This window comes from Rana temporaria, chromosome 2 (assembly GCF_905171775.1).
Source record: "Rana temporaria chromosome 2, aRanTem1.1, whole genome shotgun sequence".
NCBI lineage: Eukaryota > Metazoa > Chordata > Amphibia > Anura > Ranidae > Rana > Rana temporaria.
Window position 1 is genome coordinate 300,909,289 of NC_053490.1, and position 19,896 is coordinate 300,929,184.

Here is a 19,896-nt window from a genome sequence, read left to right on the forward strand (position 1 = left end):
ATGTAAGGTCTAACGTCTCCATGGTGTCTCATTCTCCCATTGAAGACCCCGGCATCACTGCAGCCGAAGAGGACCTTTTGCGGCCTCGGGAGCGGCGAACCTGCTGCCATGGTTGGGGCATCGTCACCATCGGAATGCCAGAATTGATCCTCCAGTCCGGGAAATCCACTTGGGCCAGCTGTAGCTGTGACAAGAAATGCGGAAGGTCATCCTTGGTACGTAGGGTTGCCGACTTGCCTTCTCTGCTGGCCTGCAAAACGAAGGGGAACCCCCATCTATAGGTAGCATTTGACGAGCGTAGGGATTCCAGGAGAGGGCCCAGGGCCCTGCGTTGCATCAGGGTGCGGCGTGACAAATCCTGGTAGAAGAACAAGCGTGCTCCATCAAAGTCAAAGAAAGGGCGGTTACGCATTCGCTGCATGAGCTGGTCCTTGACCGTGTACCTGTGTAGTTTACAGATTATGTCACGCGGATTCTCCGCATCTTGCGATGGGGGTCGCAGGGCTCTGTGTGCTCTGTCGATTTCCACAGTCTCGGCAGGGGAGAGGCCCAATAGTTCCTTGAAAATGCCCTGCAGTGTAGGGATAATATCCCTGGCCCCAGTAGCTTCAGGCAGTCCCCTAATGCGTATATTGGACCTCCTGCTACGGTTCTCATAGTCATCTAATTGTGATAGGAGACTCTCAATATGGTTGTCCTGAGCAGCACATCTATCCCTTAGCTGGGAGATGGTAGGTAGGGCCTCTTCCACTATCTGCTCCAGGGTCTCCAGCCTTGTGCCTAGCTGAGTGGTATCTGATTTAAGCTGTTCAATGTCCTGCTTAAAGGCCCTCTCAACCCTGGTGGCGAAGCGGTCCAGGTCCTCCTTGGTGGGGAGGGACAGGAGATGCTGTCGTAGGTCTCTATCCCCCATTAAATCTGCGATGTCAGAGCCCTGACCTAGCGATGCAGTGGAGACTGGGGAGACTGGGGGGGTCGGATCTCTTACCAGAGCAGGCGTCTGTATGGGGGACCCGTGCTGCGGCGGTGTAGTAGGCCTCAGCGCGTGCTTCGTTGCAGCCTCCGCGCCCTTGCTTTTCCCGGGCGCCATCTTGGATGGCCCAGCACTCAGCTGCGTTCCGCCGCCGAAATAGGCGTTGATCGTGCCGATTCCGGGCTGTAAAGTTGACCTGGTCCTGGAGGAGGCTCTCCGGTTCTGGGACATGCCTTTGGCGTCCTATTTGTGGCCGCGAATCCGCCGGATCAGGCTCTTGTAGCGTCGGTGTGTGAGGAGCTCAGGGAATCTGCTGCCTCACTCGGCCATGTCCAAGCCACGCCCCCAGTTGTGCTTTTTAAGGGCTTGTTGACCCACTTTTATTAAAAGAAAGAAAACACGTCCATCCAGAATTCCCACGCAGGGGGTTTCAAGTTGCTACAGCAATAAAGTAATCAACCGAAAATGCAGAGCCACCTGGCTCTCTTCAGAAATACAGCCGCTTAGGCTTTACACTTCAGCCCTCTTGGCCATGTACCAATGTTCCTGTACAAATCACTGTACCTTCTCTCAGCTTCCGTGCTGCTCAGTCCACAGCTTTGGGCCCTCTGTCTACTCTATACCATGCAGACATGCATGCTTCTCCTTTGCCTGCCTGGACTCCTCGGGAGGGTGGAGCCCAGAACATTATTCTGGACTCTACTATAAGCCCAGGACCCACCTGCTCAATCAACCAGCCAGACTCCTGGCTGTTTCCAAAACCCGGTCCCAGGATTGGAGATTCCATCCCACCCATATCACTATGGAATCTCCGGGCTCCAGGTCCCCAAGTGGATTTTACAAACTTTGGAGGAAACTGATCAAACAGATTCCTCCACATTAAATAACCCTGGAGCCCTTTAACCTGCCTATTTGAGAAACCTGGGCGACCATTACCAGGACAGGGAACTGTACTATCACAAAGGGTAAGGCGTTTTTACAGCGCTTTCAATTCATTCAAATGGAGAGGGGCGTTTTTGGAGCCTTTTTTTCAGCGCCCAAAAGCTGCTACAAAGATGCTGCTTGCAGGACTCAGTGTGAAAGGGTCCATTGAGATGCATGGAGAGCGTTTTAAGAGCGCTATTTTTAACGCTAAAACGCTGTAAAAACGCTTCAGTGTGAAAGGGGTCTTAAGGTATGTAGCACACTCAATCCTGGAAAAAAAAAAGGATGACAAGTGTCACGGTGCTGCGATGTTCAGGTTGTGCGTACAGCTGTAATATTACTATTCTATATTATCAGGGCAAGACTGGGAATAAAAACCCGCCCTGGAAAAATGTCATACCAGCCCCATAGCATTATTATACCAGCCCAACAGCATAAGTCATTATTTCCTTGTTCGTGAAAGGGAAAGCCATGCACATTTGAAGAGTGTATTATATATAAATAAAAGGAAATTCCAGTTAAAAGTGGTCAGTCATCAAGGGTGACCCCAGGAACTCTGGGAACATGGGTGGGGGGTTTGAAATTGAATACACTAAGGCCCCGTACACACGACCAAACATGTATGCTGAAACTGGTCCGCGGGCCAGTTTCAGCATACATGTTCGGTCGTGTGTAGGCGCGAGCGGGCCGAATTCCAGCAAACATTTGCCCGCCAGGCCTTTTCCCAGCAGACAAATATTCCTGGACGTGTTTTAAAACCGTCCGCTGGAATCCTGCCCGCTCGGACATGTACGGTCGTCAGTACAGACCTACCGTACATGTCCGAGCGCCCGCCGTCCCTCGCATGCGTCGAATGACTTCGACGCATGCGTGGAAGCCTTTAAATGGCAGGCCCGCCCACGTCGCCGCGTCATCGTCGCGGCGACGACGCGGACACGCCCCGCGTATTGTTTACGCGCGGACTTCTGTACGATGGTTAGTACAACCATCGTACAGAAGCCCTCTGGCAGGCATGTACGGTGAAAACGGTCCGACGGACCGGTTTCATCGTACATGTTTGCTCGTGTGTACTGGGCCTAAGAGTGCTTTCACATGCACAGCATCCGTACGTCAGTGGTAAAACGCTGCTATTTTAAGCGGTGCTTTACTGTTGTTTTTTCGGCCACTAGCGGGGAGCTTTTAACCCCCCACTAGCAGCCGAAAAAGGGTAAAAATCGCCCACAAAGCACCGCTACAGCGGTTTAGGAGATATCTTTTTTTACCTACAGGTAAGCCCTATTATGAGCTTAGCTGTAGGTAATAGTTTAAAAAATTACTATACAACCACTTTAGACCCGGACCATTATGCAGGTAAAGGACCTGACCCCTTTTTGCGATTCGGCACTGCGTCGCTTTAACTGACAATTGCGCGGTCGTGCAAACTAAGATGGCGTTTTTTCCCCCCACAAATAGAGCTTTCTTTTGGTGGTATTTGATCACCTCTGCGGTTTTTATTTTTTGCGCTATAAACAAAAATAGAGCGACAATTTAAAAAAACAAACAATATTTTTTACTTTTTGCTATAATAAATATCCCCAAAAATATGTATAAAAATTATTTTTTTCCTCAGATACGTATTCTTCGACATATTTTTGGTAAAAAAAATCGCAATAAGCGTTTATTGATTGGTTTGCGCAAAAGTTATAGCGTTTACAAAATAGGGGATAGTTTTATTGCATTTTTATAAAAAATGTTATACTAGTAATGGCGGCGATCAGTGATTTTTTTCATGACTGCGACATTATGGCGGACACTTTTGACACATTTTTGGGACCATTGTCATTTTCACAGCGAAAAGTGCTATAAAAATGTGCTGATTACTATGAAAATGACAGTGAAGGGGTTAAACACTAGGGGGCGCTAAAGGGGTTAAGTGTGTCCTATTGTGTGTTTCTTACTGTAGGGGGGCGGGGCTGGACGTGTGTCGTCACTGATCATCGTTCCCTATGACAGGGAACAGACGATCAGTGACAAGCCACAGAGAAGAACGGGGAAGGTTTGTTTACACTCACCTCTCCCCGTTCCTCAGCTCCTGTGACCCGATCACGGGACACCGGGTCCACGGTCACGGAGCTTCAGATCCACGGCTGCGATCCAGCGGCGCGCGACTTACGGCTGGGCATTTAAGGGGCAACGTACCTGTGCCATTCTGCCGACGTATATATGCGTTAGGCGGTCCTTAAGTGGTTAATGTCATGTCATCCTCTCCTCCTCACCGCTCCTCCTCCGTCTATGGCGGCGAGTGCAGGAGACACGGCACTGGTGTCAGAGCCAGGAACGAGTGGACTCAAAAATGGCGCCAGACAGCGCCATTACATTACTTGGGCATGCGCCGCCGGCCGAGTTGGTACGAGTTTTCCCGAGGCCGGCCGGCTTCGGAACTTGGATGGCTCGCGGCCATATTTTTTACGGGCACCGCTGCCCGTAACGGACATTTATGGGCACCCCGAAAATGGGCTTAAATTAACGGGCTGCCTGTAAATCTACGAACGGTTGGCAACACTGGCAGGAAGCTCCTTGTAGATGATTATATGAGGGGTGTAGAAGGGACTATAGTGACAGATTAATGTTTTGTACACAGACAGCCCTCAGTATTCTGCTCTAGATGAGAATTATTCTATGAATGTTGTGCTGAAGTATTCGGCATGGCATCCTATGTGAACGAGCGATCCAGGTAAACACAGCCGCACTCTTCTCCCTCCGCAGCTTATCCGCCAATCAGCCAGCCTGTGCTGAGAAGTACAACCAATCACAAAACAGAAGGGTCAAATCCCTTTCTACGTCGCTGGTTGTCCTAGTAACTGGAGCCGCTTGGTCGGTTGGACAAGTCGGGCTGGATCGCGCATGTGCCGTGTTGTTTTTGGGTCATGCGCATTCGATAGAACGTCGGAGGGCCCCTGATACTTCCCGTAGACGACCCCGTACGCAAGCTCCGTGATTGGGAGAAGAAGACGGGAGAAGGAGGCGGCTTGGCGGGGGAAGACGCGCCATTTTAGCAGCCTAGACCTGCGGTGTGAGCGGGTGAGTGAGAGAGAGGAGGGGGACTGGTTGTGCTTTGTATACAGACGGGACTGTGTGTTTTAGTCAGGAAGGATCCCAATCACTGCTCCTCATAGAGCTTTGTGTGGTGAGAGGATGCAGCGTGCACACAGCTCCCGGCTGCACTGTATATCTCTGTCATAGATGCTTTCTAGTGTGCATGGTTCTTCTCCCTCCATCTTTGGTGTAATGCAATGAGAGAGAGAGTGCACATTGCGGGATGCACAGCCTAGCCTTTGGTGACCTGAGAACCCTTGAATGGGGTGGAAGTGAGCGATTCTCGCTTTTCTCAGACACACCCACTGTGCACTCTTCTAACCTACAATGGCTCTTATCATTGGGACATGCACAGCATATTATGGCAGACTTGCCTGCAAACAGAGCCTTCCAGCACTGGGCCTCCTGGTCCTTCCATCTTCACCTGTTCTTCCTTCCAGGTTCTGTACCTTCAGCTGATTGACTGACCAGGCTGCCATGGCGTCATGTGCACAGGTGGCACATCACCACGGCACGCATTGGGGGACATGAATGTGGTCTGAGCTGTACATGTGTGGCTCTGATCACTTTACCATTTGGGGGCATTTATGATGGAGACCCCCTAGGGCAGTGATGGCGAACCTTGGCACCCCCAGATGTTTTGGAACTACATTTCCCATGATCTGCTACATTGCAGAGTGCTTGATCATCATGGGAAATGCAGTTCCAAAACATCTGGGGGGCCAAGGTTCGCCATCACTGCCCTAGAGTGTCTTCTGTTATAACAACCCCGCCTTAGTCAAAAAATGAAGTCCTGCTAGATCACATCAGACTGGTCCATTTTGCAGGTATAGCTATGTAAAACATAACAAATAGGTGACTATACGGTGTAAAATCGTATCCTTTACAACCAAGGAAGCTGCTTCTTTTTGATCTGCCATGGTGCTGCCCATGTGATCAGTTATGACGGCAGTCATTTGATGGGTTGACAGTTTGGTTGAGGAAACAATCAAATGTGACAGTTTGCATTTCCAGCATTCCAGGGATTTAACTTTTGCTTGAAACTGGTAAATGGGTGGGTTTAGTTCCACTTTATTATTTTCTGCTGTTCAGCGTCTTTGGGCTTCAGAAAAATGGCAGCCTCCAGCAAGGATAAACATGAGCAATGCTGGAGGCAATTTACAGCACACACTTATTTTGTTAGCATAATTATTAACGTGGAATGTATGTTCTTTGCTGGAGAACATTATTTTTTTTTTATCAAGTTGTTATAGGTAGAGTTCCACAATAAACATGTAAACAAAAAGTCCCAGAAAAGGCCTGGTTAGCAAGTGGTTAATGGTTCCCAAAACGGTTACGTCCAAGGCATACCATGAATAGTAGCTGTCACATTTGTTTGTGCTCCCAACTGAACTGTCAACTGATCACAAATGCAGCACTGTGGCAATTTCAGATCCTAAAAGGCGAAGATGGAAGCTTCCTTGGCTGGAAAGGATAGAAAGGTTTAGTTCAGCTTTATCATATGGCTGATGTTTTTCTGAACTGGATAAACACCAGTCACTGCAGGACACAGAAATTGTTTTCTACAGTGCTAGTGTGATGTGCTGTAAAATGCGAACATGGTGTGTGTGTGTGTGTGTGTGTGTGTGTGTATTATATATATATATATATATATATATATATATATATATATATATATATATATATATATATATATATATATCCTTTTTTTTTTTCGTTTTGTAAAGCAAAATTCAGTGATTCAGAGCCAGTTCACACAACAAAGTACAGTGCATTTTTTTTTCTGCAGCAAAAACGCATTGGCAAGTAGGTTATATGATTTTCAATGGCATAGTTCACACCTGTGCTTTCAGTTCCAGGAAAAAAAAGTAGAACATGCTTCATTTTTCCTGCACTGGACTGTACTGCAACACTGTAAGATGCACTAAAAACGCATTGGAACGCACTTCTTATTGAAGGTTAAGAAAAACAAGGGGGGGGGGGGGAAATGCACCGGACTGCATCAAAAACGCGGAAGAAAATTATTTAAAACTAGAGCTGCACGATTCTGGCTAAAATGAGAATCACAATTTTTTTGCTTAGAAGATAGATCACAATTCTCTCACGATTCTCGCGGTGCAACATCATCTTTCACATTTAAAACAAAAAAAATTGGGCTAACATTACTGTGTTTTTTATTTTATTTTTTGCATTTGAAGACCACTAGGCAAATGCAGTGTGATATAAAATATTGCAGCAATTGCCATTTTATTCCCTAGGGTCTCTGCTAAAATATGTTTGGGGGTTCCAAGTAATTTTCTAGCAAAAAATATTGATTTTTAACTTAAACAAGTGTCAGAAAAATTTGGACTTTAAGTGGTTAAACTTCCTGCATTTACACACCGAAGTTTGCGCTAAGGAGGAAGTTGGTTACAATGTTTTATGTTAAAAAAACTTGGCAGACTGCCTGACTTTTTCTTTGCACACAGAAGCTTATCCCCTTGATCCAAACTTGCCAGACTGCCCTTCTTTTGACAGCTGAGTGAGCAGATAAATACTCTCTACACTTGTTATACGAACAATCTCTGATCAGTCTTCTCCTTGTATGAGCTGAAAGTTTAGAGGGACGGCCAGGTCTTCGTAGATTTGCAGTGGTCTGGTACTCCTTCCATTTCAATATTATCGCTTGCACAGTGCTCCTTGGGATGTTTAAAGCTTGGGAAATCTTTTTGTATCCAAATCCGGCTTTAAACTTCTCCACAACAGTATCTTGGACCTGCCTGGTGTGTTCCTTGTTCTTCATGATGCTCTCTGCGCTTTAAACGGACCTCTGAGACTATCACAGTGCAGGTGCATTTATACGGAGACTTGATTACACACAGGTGGATTCTATTTATCATCATTAGTCATTTAGGTCAACATTGGATCATTCAGAGATCCTCACTGAACTTCTGGAGAGAGTTTGCTGCACTGAAAGTAAAGGGGCTGAATCATTTTGCACGGCCAATTTTTCAGTTTTTTATTTGTTAAAAAAGTTTGAAATATCCAATAAATTTCGTTCCACTTCATGATTGTCCCACTTGTTGATTCTTCAAAAAAAATTACAGTTTTATATCTTTATGTTTGAAGCCTGAAATGTGGCAAAAGGTCGCAAAGTTCAAGGGGGCCGAATACTTTTGCAAGGCACTGTGTAAGGGTTGTCCCGATGCCACTTTTTTAGGACCGAGTACAAGTACCAATACTTTTTTTTTTTTTTCATGTACTCGCCGATACTTTTTTTTTTTTTTAATGTCATGTGACAGTTTTCAAACCACAATACAGACTTGATAGTGGCCTACCTGTGTAGGCAAAGAGAAACCACCGCCGACAGGTTGATTAGCGTGCGGGGAACATAGCCGCTTTCATTTCAATAGCTGTGTGTTCCCCGCCACGTGTCATTATATAGATATAGCCCCTCCACCTTGTCTGGGCACTTTGATAGACACATTTTCTGGCAGAAACTAACACGCTTTTTTTTTTTTAAGTAAAGAATTAAATACCACCAAAAGAAAGCTCTATTTGTGTGGGAAAGAAAATTATAAAAATGTAACTTGATTACAGCGTTGCATGACCGCGCAATTGTCATTCAATGTGTGACAGCACTGAAAGGTGAAAAATTGGCCTGGGCAGAAAGGGGGCAAAAGTATTGAAGCTGTTAAAACCACCCCCCCCTTTTTTTTTTTTTTAATCTAGCTTAAAGGGGCTGTAAAGGTACAATTCTCCCCCCCCCCCCCTAAATAGCTTCCTTTACCTTAGTGCAGTCCTCCTTCACTTACCTCATCCTTCGATTTTTGCTTTTAAATGTCCTTATTTCTTCTGAGAAATCCTCACTTCCTGTTCTTCTGTCTGTAACTACACACAGTAATGCAAGACTTTCTCCCCCCTGGTGTGGAGTGTCGTGGTCGCCCCCTCCCTTGGATTACAGGAGAGTCAGGACGCTCTCTACGTTGCATATAGAGAAAGGAGCTGTGTGTTAGTGGGCGTCCTGACTCTCCAGTAGTCCAAGGGAGGGGGGCGAGCATGACACTCCACACCAGGGAGAAAGCCTTGCATTACTGTGTGGAGTTACAGACAGAAGAACAGGAAGTGAGAATTTCTCCGAAGAAATAAGGACATTTAATAGCAAAATGGAAGGATGAGGTAAGTGAAGGAGGACTGCACTAAGGTAAAGGAAGCTATTTAGGGGGAAAAATGTTTACCTTTACAACCCCTTTAAGTGCTGATTAGAAGACCGCTTGGTATTGCTTCTCTTCCTGTATGAAACATTGCCTTTCATGCAGTTCAGTGCTATCCCCTGATCACTGGCCCTCTTTCCAGTTTTAGGATGGCTCCTTTCTCTCTCTGTGTCCTATGGAGCTCCCCCTCACATGCACGCTTCCAGCTGGCTCTTTCAATGCAAACACACAGCACCATGGCAAAGCACTCCCCTGCTCCTGATTCCAAGCTACTTGAATGATAGTCGCTGGTGCCCTCACTGTCCCTTTGTTACCAATACTTGGTGTATGCCCTACCTCACAGGAAGTTTGGGGATGCAGATATGAAAAGATATCTCTTCGACTTGTGTTAGGTTACCAAAAAAAAGAAGTCTACAGCTCTGCTGCAGAACCTCACCAACAACATTGCTAAAGAGGTAAACAAATTAGCACACAAACTTGGAGGGGAGATAGATCAATTGGGAGAGCGCACTGATAATCTTGAGACTAAGTTTGATGATATGGTCCAATATGTCCATGCTTTAGAACAGGGATATGCAATTAGTGGACCTCCAGCTGTTGCAGAACTACAAGTCCCATTAGGCATAGCAAGACTCTGACAGCCATAAGCTAGACACCCAGAGGCAGAGGCATGATGGTACTTGTAGTTTTGCAACAGCTGGAGGTCCGCTAATTGCATATCCCTGCTTTAGAAGATAAAAATGCTACCCTTAAAAATGCTTTGATATATTTAAATACTATTATGCTACTCACTTAAAAGCCATAACCTCCTGGACGTCTAGATTTGCCCCAAACAGATAGTCTGAAATAGAGATGGGAATTACAGTCCCTGCCCACTCATGCTCTTTGTTGTGGCCCTCGCCCGAGAAATCTTTTGCTCATTTACGAAAGGTCTGTCTGAACCCAATGCTATTCACTCTTTTAATTTGGAGACTCTGTTCTAGTAAATTTTCTTTATCGTCCCCTTGCCCACCCCTAATATTCTCTTTAAAGCGGGAGTTCACCCAAATTTTTTTTTTTTTTTAACCTTAGATTGATGCTCATTTTGTCAAGGGGAATCAGGTAGTTTTTTTTAAATCGAAGCCGTACTTACCGGTTTAGAGAGCGATCTTCTCCGCCGCTTCCGGGTATCGTCTTCGGGACTGGGCGTTCCTATTTGATTGACAGGCTTCCGACGGTCGCATACATCGCATCACGAGTAGCCCGAAAGAAGCCGAACATCGGTGCGGCTCTATACGGCGCCTGTGCACAGACATTCGGTTACTTTCGCAAAATCGTGACGCGATAGATGCTACCGTTGGAAGCCTGTCAATCAAATAGGAACGCCTAGTCCCACAGCCCATACCCGGAAGCGGCGGAGAAGATCGGTCTCTAAAACGGTAAGTACGGCTTCGATTTAAAAAAAAAACTACCTGATTCCCCTTGACAAAATGAGCATCAATCTAAGGTTAAAAATTAACTTTTTGGGTGAACCTCCACTTTAACTCGGAAATCCCCGACAGCTTATCCTATGACTCTATGTTGCCCTGGACTCAAGCAAACATATTTCAACTACGTCACCTAGTGCACCCAGTAACGCGTACATTATTATCTTTCACAGACCTATAGTCGGCACAAAATCCTGAAAACCCTTTCTTATTCCTTCCTTCAGATTAGACATTTTTTTAGTTCCTGGTCCCCCCAACTGATCCTGACTTTGAACTGATGTGTTCTAGAGGCCCTCACGAACTCCACTAGATCTCTGCTATCTACAAAATCTTACATTCAGCTTCTCCCCTCTCTGAAAACACCCATTCATATATGAGGAAATGGTCCCACATACTGCGTAAGCCCATCTCATTGGGAGATTGGAGACAAATTTGGGACGCTGCCTCTGAGGTCTCTAGATGTGTAGCCCAGAAAGAAACTACATATAAAATACTTATGTTCTGGTACAAATTTTTAGCAGCACATAAATTGACCCCACATAGCCAATGTTGGAGATGTGGCTCCTCTGTGGGTACACACCTCCACATCTTTTGGGATTGTCCAGTAATAACTCTCTTTTGGTCACAAGTCCATGATCTCGAAGATCCTAGAGATCAACATACTCTTTCAGCCTTTATATATGTTACTAGGCTTACCTCTCCTGAAATTCTCAAAAAATCGTTGCAAACTGATGGCTTTTCTTTTTACTGGCAGCCAAACGTGTCATTCCTCAATGCTGGAGAGCTACCTCCCCTCCCACTTTTGTACAATTCTTATCGACAATTGCCGATTATTAGAAGGATGGAACATCTTACAGCTGTTATAGATGATTCTCTACCCAGATTCGAAGCTATTTGGTAGAGATGGGACTCGTCTAAATTTAACACCGCCTCATTCCACCCCACCATAACTGCTTACATAGATTGTTGATATATGCTTCTGCTCAGCAGAGCCATAAGTTGTTCTTGTTGAACCCGCCACTTAATTTCTATTTTATGGTATAACTTAGGCCCTTTTCACACTACAAAATAAATCCGTTTTAATAATCTGTTTTAAAATCCGTCAGATAATGTTAAAAAACGGAAGTTATACGTCCTTTATAAAATATCATTAAAGTCTATGGGATTTTTTTATGTTCCGTAAAGATCCGTAATAGTCCGTTATAACATACGGACGTTAGTTATAACGGAATATGTGACGGGTCTTGCACTATTTTTTGTAAATTTTTTTGTCCGTTGCAAGTAACGGATATATTAACGTCCGTTATATTTTAACATTGAAGTCTATGGCACATGGACGTTAGTAAATGTCTCCGTAAATGTCCGTTATGTTAACGGACGTTAATTTTACTGAGCATGGATATTCAGGGGAACCCCGCCGTCAATTTAAAACAAAAGTGACGTGCGGTTCCCGGTAAATATCCATAACCAGACCCTTCAGGTCTGGTATGGATATTCAGGGGAACCCCGCCGTCAATTTAAAACAAAAATGACGTGCGGTTCCCCCTAAATATCCATAACCAGACCCATTATCCGAGCACGTTGACCTGGCCGGCCGCAGAAAAGAGGGGGGGACAGAGTGCGGCCCCCCCTCTCTCCTGAACCGCACCAGGCCACATGCCCTCAACATGGGGAGGATGTCCCCATGTTGATGGGGACAAGGGTCTCATCCCCACAACCCTTGCCCGGTGGTTGTGGGGGTATGCGGGCGGGAGGTTTATCAGAATCTGGAAGACCCCTTTAACAAAGGGGACCCCCAGATCCTGACCCCCCCTGTGTGAAATGGTAATGGGGTACACTGTACCTCTACCATTTCACGAAGGAAGTAAAAAGTATTGTAAAAAAAACACACTGACACAAAAGAATAAAGTCCTTTATTAAAAAAAAAAAAAAAAACTCCAGCGCTGAAAAATCCACTCGTTCCCGGCTTCCTGCGTTGTCCTGATCCTGCGACGGGTGCGGGTGATCTCCCGCGATGAGAAGATCCAGCGTCGGGTGATCTCCGCTCCAGCGATGTGAAGATCCATCCATCCGGCGCAGCAGCATCCCGGACCTCCTCTCACCGCTGGGCACAGCCCAGCGAATGAGCGGCTGAAGCTGTGACATTTCTTATATAGAGGAGGCAGAGCCACCCGTCACGTGACCCTGCCCCCTCTGACGTACCTCTGCTACATCACTGGGGAAGACCAAGAAGAGGAAAGGTCTTTCCTCTTCTTGGTCTTCCCCAGTGACGTAGCAGAGGTACGTCAGAGGGGGCAGGGTCACGTGACGGGTGGCTCTGCCTCCTCTATATAAGAAATGTCACAGCTTCAGCCGCTCATTCGCTGGGCTGTGCCCAGCGGTGAGAGGAGGTCCGGGATGCTGCTGCGCCGGATGGATGGATCTTCACATCGCTGGAGCGGAGATCACCCGACGCTGGATCTTCTCATCGCGGGAGATCACCCGCACCCGTCGCAGGATCAGGACAACGCTGGAAGCCGGGAACGAGTGGATTTTTCAGCGCTGGAGTTTTTTTTTTTTTTTTTTTTTTAATAAAGGACTTTATTCTTTTGTGTCAGTGTGTTTTTTTACAATACTTTTTACTTCCTTCGTGAAATGGTAGAGGTACAGTGTACCCCATTACCATTTCACACAGGGGGGGGGGTCAGGATCTGGGGGTCCCCTTTGTTAAAGGGGTCTTCCAGATTCTGATAAACCTCCCGCCCGCAGACCCCCACAACCACCGGGCATGTTGAGGCATGTGGCCTGGTGCGGTTCAGGAGAGAGGGGGGGCCGCACTCTGTCCCCCCCCTCTTTTCTGCGGCCGGCCAGGTCAACGTGCTCGGATAATGGGTCTGGTTATGGATATTTAGGGGGAACCGCACGTCATTTTTGTTTTAAATTGACGGCGGGGTTCCCCTGAATATCCATACCAGACCTGAAGGGTCTGGTTATGGATATTTACCGGGAACCGCACGTCATTTTTGTTTTAAATTGACGACGGGGTTCCCCTGAATATCCATACGACTTCTGGAGCTGGACTTCAAGAAAGGGTGAAATGTTTTTTATTAACGGACGTTAGAAAGGAATGATATAACGGATGTATACGGATAAACATTATCCGTTTTCAATAAAGGAAGAATGGTAAAATATTTATCCGTATGTATCCGTTATTAAATCCGTTAATAAACGTCCGTTAATAGGTGTAATACGGATATTATAAAACGGACATACAATCCATAGTGTGAAAGAAGCCTAACTTGTATACAACCAGACTTGTATGTTTCTTGCTGAAAGTGTGACTGTTATATTTCTTGCACTCTTAATCATTCCAATGTCTGGATTGTGTAATTACTTTGTCTGATTTGAAAATCTATAAATAAACAATAAAAAAAAAAAAAAAGTCTACAGCTATATTTGTATGTATTAACAGGTACATGGCATACTTTGAGTAAATGTATGCTTTTGGAAATCTTCACTGGTGGTGAATGTTTGTTGGTAGTCTATCTGCATTTCCTATTCTGTGTCAAATCGTGATTGCAAGATATGTGGCGATTTGTATTCCAGCTACTGTATAAAAGTATTTTGCCTAGATTTGCTGTTGTGCCAAGATCAGTGCTGGACATTTATTTTTTTTATATAAAATCCTGTACTGTGTTGGGTAAATGGAAGAAACACCCAAGGCCTTGTGCACATTGGGTGTCAAACATCGCTTTTAAGGGTGTTTTGCCTTGAGCGTTCATTCACTTCAATGGGCAGAACAAATGATTATTCTGGCCAGTAGAATGAACGAATGTCAAATGCTTGACACACCTAAATGTGGCTTTAGGTGTATATTTTATGCTGGTTTTGTGTTTAGCCAGACTAACAAAGCAAAAATGAAAGTGGTGGCATTTTCGAAAGCAAGCGTTACTATATTGCAGTTTAACAATTCTTTGGGATTATGCCTGCATTGGATTTCTGCTTTTTTATTTTATCTTTTCTTCACCTGGTGATCCAGCCAGTGAGTCTGTTTTTTTGTCTACAGACCAAGCTCTCCTGCAAACTCAAATAGTTCAGTGTTGAGACAAACTATTTAACACTGACGGGTTCTTCTAATCCGCTCTTATTTATTCATGTAAAACCTTTTTCTCTTCTCGTCCATGGATGAACACAGCTCCTTAAATCTTGATAAGTGGGTTATGTTCCCTGTTTTACAGGAGAGGACTAGGTAGAAACATGTTAAATAGTTAAATACATGTTACATTAACAGAGTTGAACAGCCCCGCCCCCCTCCAGACATAACCCTTCTCACTGTAGCATGCAGCCTCAGTTTCGTTCTGCCTAGCAAGGAGAGGGACGTATGGCTCCCTTTGGGCCCAGCACCCTGAGGAGAAATTTTATTTTATCTTACTTTTTCTTGAAGAATCTTCTTTCAACTGTCGGCTGAAAGACAGGCTGGATAATATAGATCCTTGTAGTCTACTCAGTCCGACCAGCAAGCGTGGACACACCTTTGCAAAGAGGCTGGGTCTGCCACGCCATACCCCATGACTCCTGGGGTGGCCAGTGAGCTTTGTTCCGAGGTCCACATATGACTGGGCTGTGGTGTTGTCTCACTCAGTGGCCCGGGCCAACAGCTACCTCCCATTGCGGTTGTAGTTCTGTCAGGAATGCGTCAGCGAGTCCTCGCTTGGACGGCTAAGTACAGTCCCTCCTGCTTCGGTGGGTTGGTACGGCTGGGGTTCAGGGGTCCTCTTCTCCTCCCTTCCCTGCTCATTTTCCCTTGCTGCATTGCTAACATTGCCGCAGTCAGGGGGGAGGGAGCCTTCCTGAGGGGACTGTGTTATCTGTCCTGTGAGGGTTTTTTCACTGTTGAAAAGCCCTGTGATGAGCACAGATGTTTATGATTATACTTCAGTAGTTAGACGCTGACTGATTGGTGACACCTGTAACGGTTTTGTTTTTTATGCTGTATCTGTGTCTTATCCTTTAAATAAAAAGCCCTAGAAGGCTTTTCCTGTTTAAACACAGGTCCCTGCAGATGCCGCACAGTTACCTCACGGTTCTTTTCCTCTCACAGGCTGTGTGCTGAGAGCGGACGGCAGCGCTGGGCAGTCTCCTCCTGAGGTGAATCCCCTGGTTACCACTGGTCAGCGCAGCAAGTGGGTCAGAGGCCCTGAATAGGGCTCTAGGAGCTTTTGTTTATTTGTAAGGACAGGTGTGCATATTATAATACACACTATGTAAATATTAATTAATATTTGGAGTCAGTATCTGGGTCCTTCCCCACATGCTGGTGGTGGCAGCAGGTGTTAGCACCTGGGATTCCCACAGAGTTTTTATTGTTAGTCCTGGACACGTTTGTGCCAGGGTGGGGGTGGACTGCGGGCGGGCGGTAAAAGAGTGCCCCCTTCCCCCGTTATCCCCTGGGGAATGCTCTGTAATGAAGCCATGGACCAGGTACCTAGTTAAAAAAAAAAAAAAAAAAAGCAGAATAAGGCATTTATGGGTGCGCTTTTTACTGCTGCAAGGGACTCTCCTAAGCTGGATAGTGCAGCTGGGTTTCCGCCAAGGGCTCTGTCTTTTTTGGATCACCCAAATCCGACCGCTGTGTAGGTTTTTTCTTTCTGTGCCCTTCTTTGATAATTTCAGAATGAGCAAAGCCGCTGATTCTGGGAACCCCCGCTTGTATGAATCTGACTGACAGAAGATCCGAAGTACTGACCCGTTCCATGTTTACCATGCTGGGGTCTGGCTTGCGGCCTATTGTGGCCACTACTCTGGGGTCTCAGTCGGCGCTGGCACCATTTTTTGGGAGGTTTTTCAATTACATTGAAAACTCCCATTGGCAGCCATTTTGTCATAGCCATCTTGGAGTAGTCCTAACCCCTAGTGCTGTATACAACTCACGGAGTGAGCATTTTGCACCAGACAGTGGAGGAGCACCGACTCTCTCCTGAGGTTATTTGGCTAGCGGACCAGCTGGTCCAGGGCCTCATATAGGTCTGTAATGCTTCATTGAATGCAGGGCTTCTGTTTCAGAATGGTTTTATGCACACAGTGGTGTAGTGCTTAACTCCATTACTTGGCAGCAAGAGAGTCATTGGTTCGAATCCGGACAAATCCTGCCAATGTATGTAGCCTTCCCTCCCGGTCTCTAGGTGGAAGGGGCGGCTTGCAGGTTCACAATTCGGTGAAACCTTCCTGCTCTCCGACCAGTGGGTCTGCGAGGTGGTCTCTTCGGAGTTCTAGATAGGGTTTACTCCTATCCACAGAACAAAGTTCTTTCCTTGTGTCTTCCTCTCCCGGCCCGTCGGTCTGCCTTGGGCAGTGTGGGATTTGCTAAGCTGCGGGGTAATTTTACCTTTCCTGCAGGACGAGAGTTTTGGGGTTTTCTATGGGCCTCAGGCCCTAAATACCTTTTGTTAACGTCGGGTAGTTCTGCATGGAATCCATTTGTTCGGTGGTAGCTGCGCTCCATCTGGGGGATGTCCTGACGTCCTCGGACATTAGGGATGCATACATGCATGTCCCGTTTTGCGCATGTCAGTGTTTTTTTCTGTGCTTCGTGATGAGAGAGGGTCTCTGTCAGCCTGTGGCCCTCCCTTTTGATCTGGCGTCGGTACCATGGGTTTTCGGCTAAGAGCTCACACTTATCCTAACCTTGTTGGGACAGCGAGGCTTTGCCTCATTGGCTACTTGGACGACTTTCTTCTGAGAGCAGCTTCTGTCTCCGACCTAGTGGATGGGTTATTCCCATTCAGACCCTCAGAAGATTCGGGTGGGTGTTAAATGTTTAGGCCAGAAGGTGTAGCTCAGTGGCAGCATGCCTGCCCTCCATGTGTGCGACCCAGGGTTCAAAAAAACTCACAAAACTGGGGGGTCCAGTCGGCCCTGAGTCGCTGGACTTGCGTGGACTTGCAGCCACACCTCCCTGAATGTGTCTGGTCTTGGTAGCTACCCAGGGTCGGGCCTGGCTAGTGCCTGGGTGGGAGACCACCTGGGAATACCAGGTGCTGTCTACTGTTCATTGTCCTACTATTTTAGGCGATCAGGCTATGCTTCTTCTCCTCGTGGTCGACCGATCTGGTTTTAGCCGGACAACGCCACGGCCGTGGCTTCGGTCTACCAACAGGTATACCGGCAGGCGGACTACTGGAGTCGCCAGATGCTGGACCAGGGCGACTTTGTGCTTGGCACAGGGCATGGATCTCCTGGCCGCTCGTCTCCGCCGCAAGGGTGTCAAAGTTAGTGGCCAGGTCTAGTGATCTGGTACAGACGCGTCAGTCGAGCTCGTGGCCCTGTGGGGTCTGTATCGGCGACTTTTTTGCCATTCCTCCATGGTAGTTGCTTCCTGGGCCGCTCCACAGAGTGGAGGCTGAGGAGATCCCGATGATTCTAATTGCTCCAGATTGACCTTGGTACGCCGATATCGGGCTCCTGGTAGCGGAGGTAACCTGGCGGTTGCCAGGGCAGGAGGTTCCTCTGTCTCGAGGTCCCATACTTCCTCCTGTTGTACAGTCACTTACTTGCTCAACATGGTTATTGGAAGCCAGACTTTAGGTGACCGGGGTCTGTCTGACTCGGTCATCTCAACAATGCTGAGGGCACCGTAGTCTTCTTCTGGAAGATCTACCGTTGCACCTCTCTTGGTGCGAAGGAATGGAGTGACGTCCACGGACGTACTCGGTGTCCAGGGTCCTGCTGGTTTTTAAGCTTGGAGTGGATCTAAAAATTGCTTAAAGCACCGTTTGGGGGCAGATTTCAGCCTTGGCTGTGTTCTTTCAGTGGCCTTTTTGCGGCCAGTTCCCTGGTGAGTCCTCTTTTTGTGTGTGCAGGGGGTTTGTCATATACTTCCCCTCTTGGCAATCTCTTTCCCCATGAGTTTTGACTCTGGTGCTCTCGGTTCTTCAGGAACCTTCCTTTGGAAACATCAGAGTTTTTCTCTTGACACTATCTCAGAAGGTGGCCCCTTTAGTGGCCCTTACCTCTGTTAGAGGGGTTTCTGAGTTGGTGGTCTTGTCTTGCAAGCCGCCATGCTTGTTCCTCCCATAAGGATTAGGTGATGGTGCGCCCGCGACCTTCCCTTCTTCCGAAGGAGGTTTCGGCCTTTCATACTTTAGGCGTGTTACGTGCTTTGCGGGTATACTAGGCTACGGCTCTGTTTGGAGCTTCTGACTCTCTTTTGTGTCGGTGTCTGGTCCACAAAAGGGCCTGGTGGTCTCGTCGACCACCATTTCTAGGTGGATCAGGCAGGCCGTCATACAGGCCTATGCTCCTAAGGGGCGGGCCCCCCTTTCCGGTCACGGCACTTTCGACCAGGGCAATTGGTGCTTCCTGTTTATTTTTCCGACATCATGCGTCGGTCTCGCAGGTGTGCGAGGCGGCGACTTGCTCGTCCGTTCACGCTTTTTCTAAAATTTACATGGTTGCTGTGAGTGCATCTTATGATGTTTTTTTTTCAGCCGCTAGTTTTTGCCGGTGGCTGTTTAAAGTTGCATCTCCTTCGTTGAGGAGCTCTGCTTGTTTTGGGGTGAAGTTAAAATTGGTTTTACTGATATATTTCCAACCCCTCGTTTTTTGACACTGCTTGGGGACGTCCCACTTGTCAAGATTTAAGGAGCTGTGTCCGTCCATGGACGATAAGAGAAAATAGGATTTTTTGTACTCACCGTAAAATCCTTTTCTCTGAAGTCCATGGACGGACACAGCTCCCACCCCTCCTTTTTAGGTTTGTACTGCTTGTTACGAACTGAGGCTGCATGCTACAGTGAGGAGAGTTATGTCTGGAGGGACCGCCCCTTGGGCAGGGCTGTTCAACTCTGTTAATGTAACATGTATTTAACTATTTTTAACATGTTTCTGCCTAGTCCTCTCCTGTAAACAGGGAACATAACCCACTTGTCAAGATTTATGGAGCTGTGTCCGTCCATGGACTTCAGAGAAAAGGTTTTTACGGTGAGTACAAAAAATCCTATTATCTCAACAAACAAAACTGTGGCCCCCAAATTAACAATGCTGCTATCTGCTGTGCCCCTGGGCTTCTTTATCCAGAGTGGGGGGCACTAATACAGGAAGTGCGTTACTGGCTAGATCATGAGGTGAAAAAGAATGCAACCATCACATCGAAGGATTCATAAGCTGCAATATATTTTGGTTTTCAGTTTATTACCACTTTAAAGTAAACACTGCTTAGAAGGGTCTGCATTCTATTTTGAATCATTATTTGGTTGAAAATCTGATCCTTTTTAGGTATCCGTTTTCT

The 19,896-nt window shown here is 46.7% G+C and overlaps 1 protein-coding gene across 1 annotated transcript in view; it reads left to right on the forward strand.

Annotated features, from left to right (window-relative positions):
* The first annotated feature begins 4,818 nt into the window (after positions 1-4,818).
* Positions 4,819-19,896, forward strand: part of LOC120926950 (heterogeneous nuclear ribonucleoprotein R) — a 92,015-nt gene continuing 76,937 nt past the window's right edge. The window contains exon 1 of the mRNA XM_040337290.1: positions 4,819-4,957. The gene's annotated coding sequence lies outside the window, so the exon portion shown is untranslated. The remainder of the gene's footprint in view (positions 4,958-19,896) is intronic.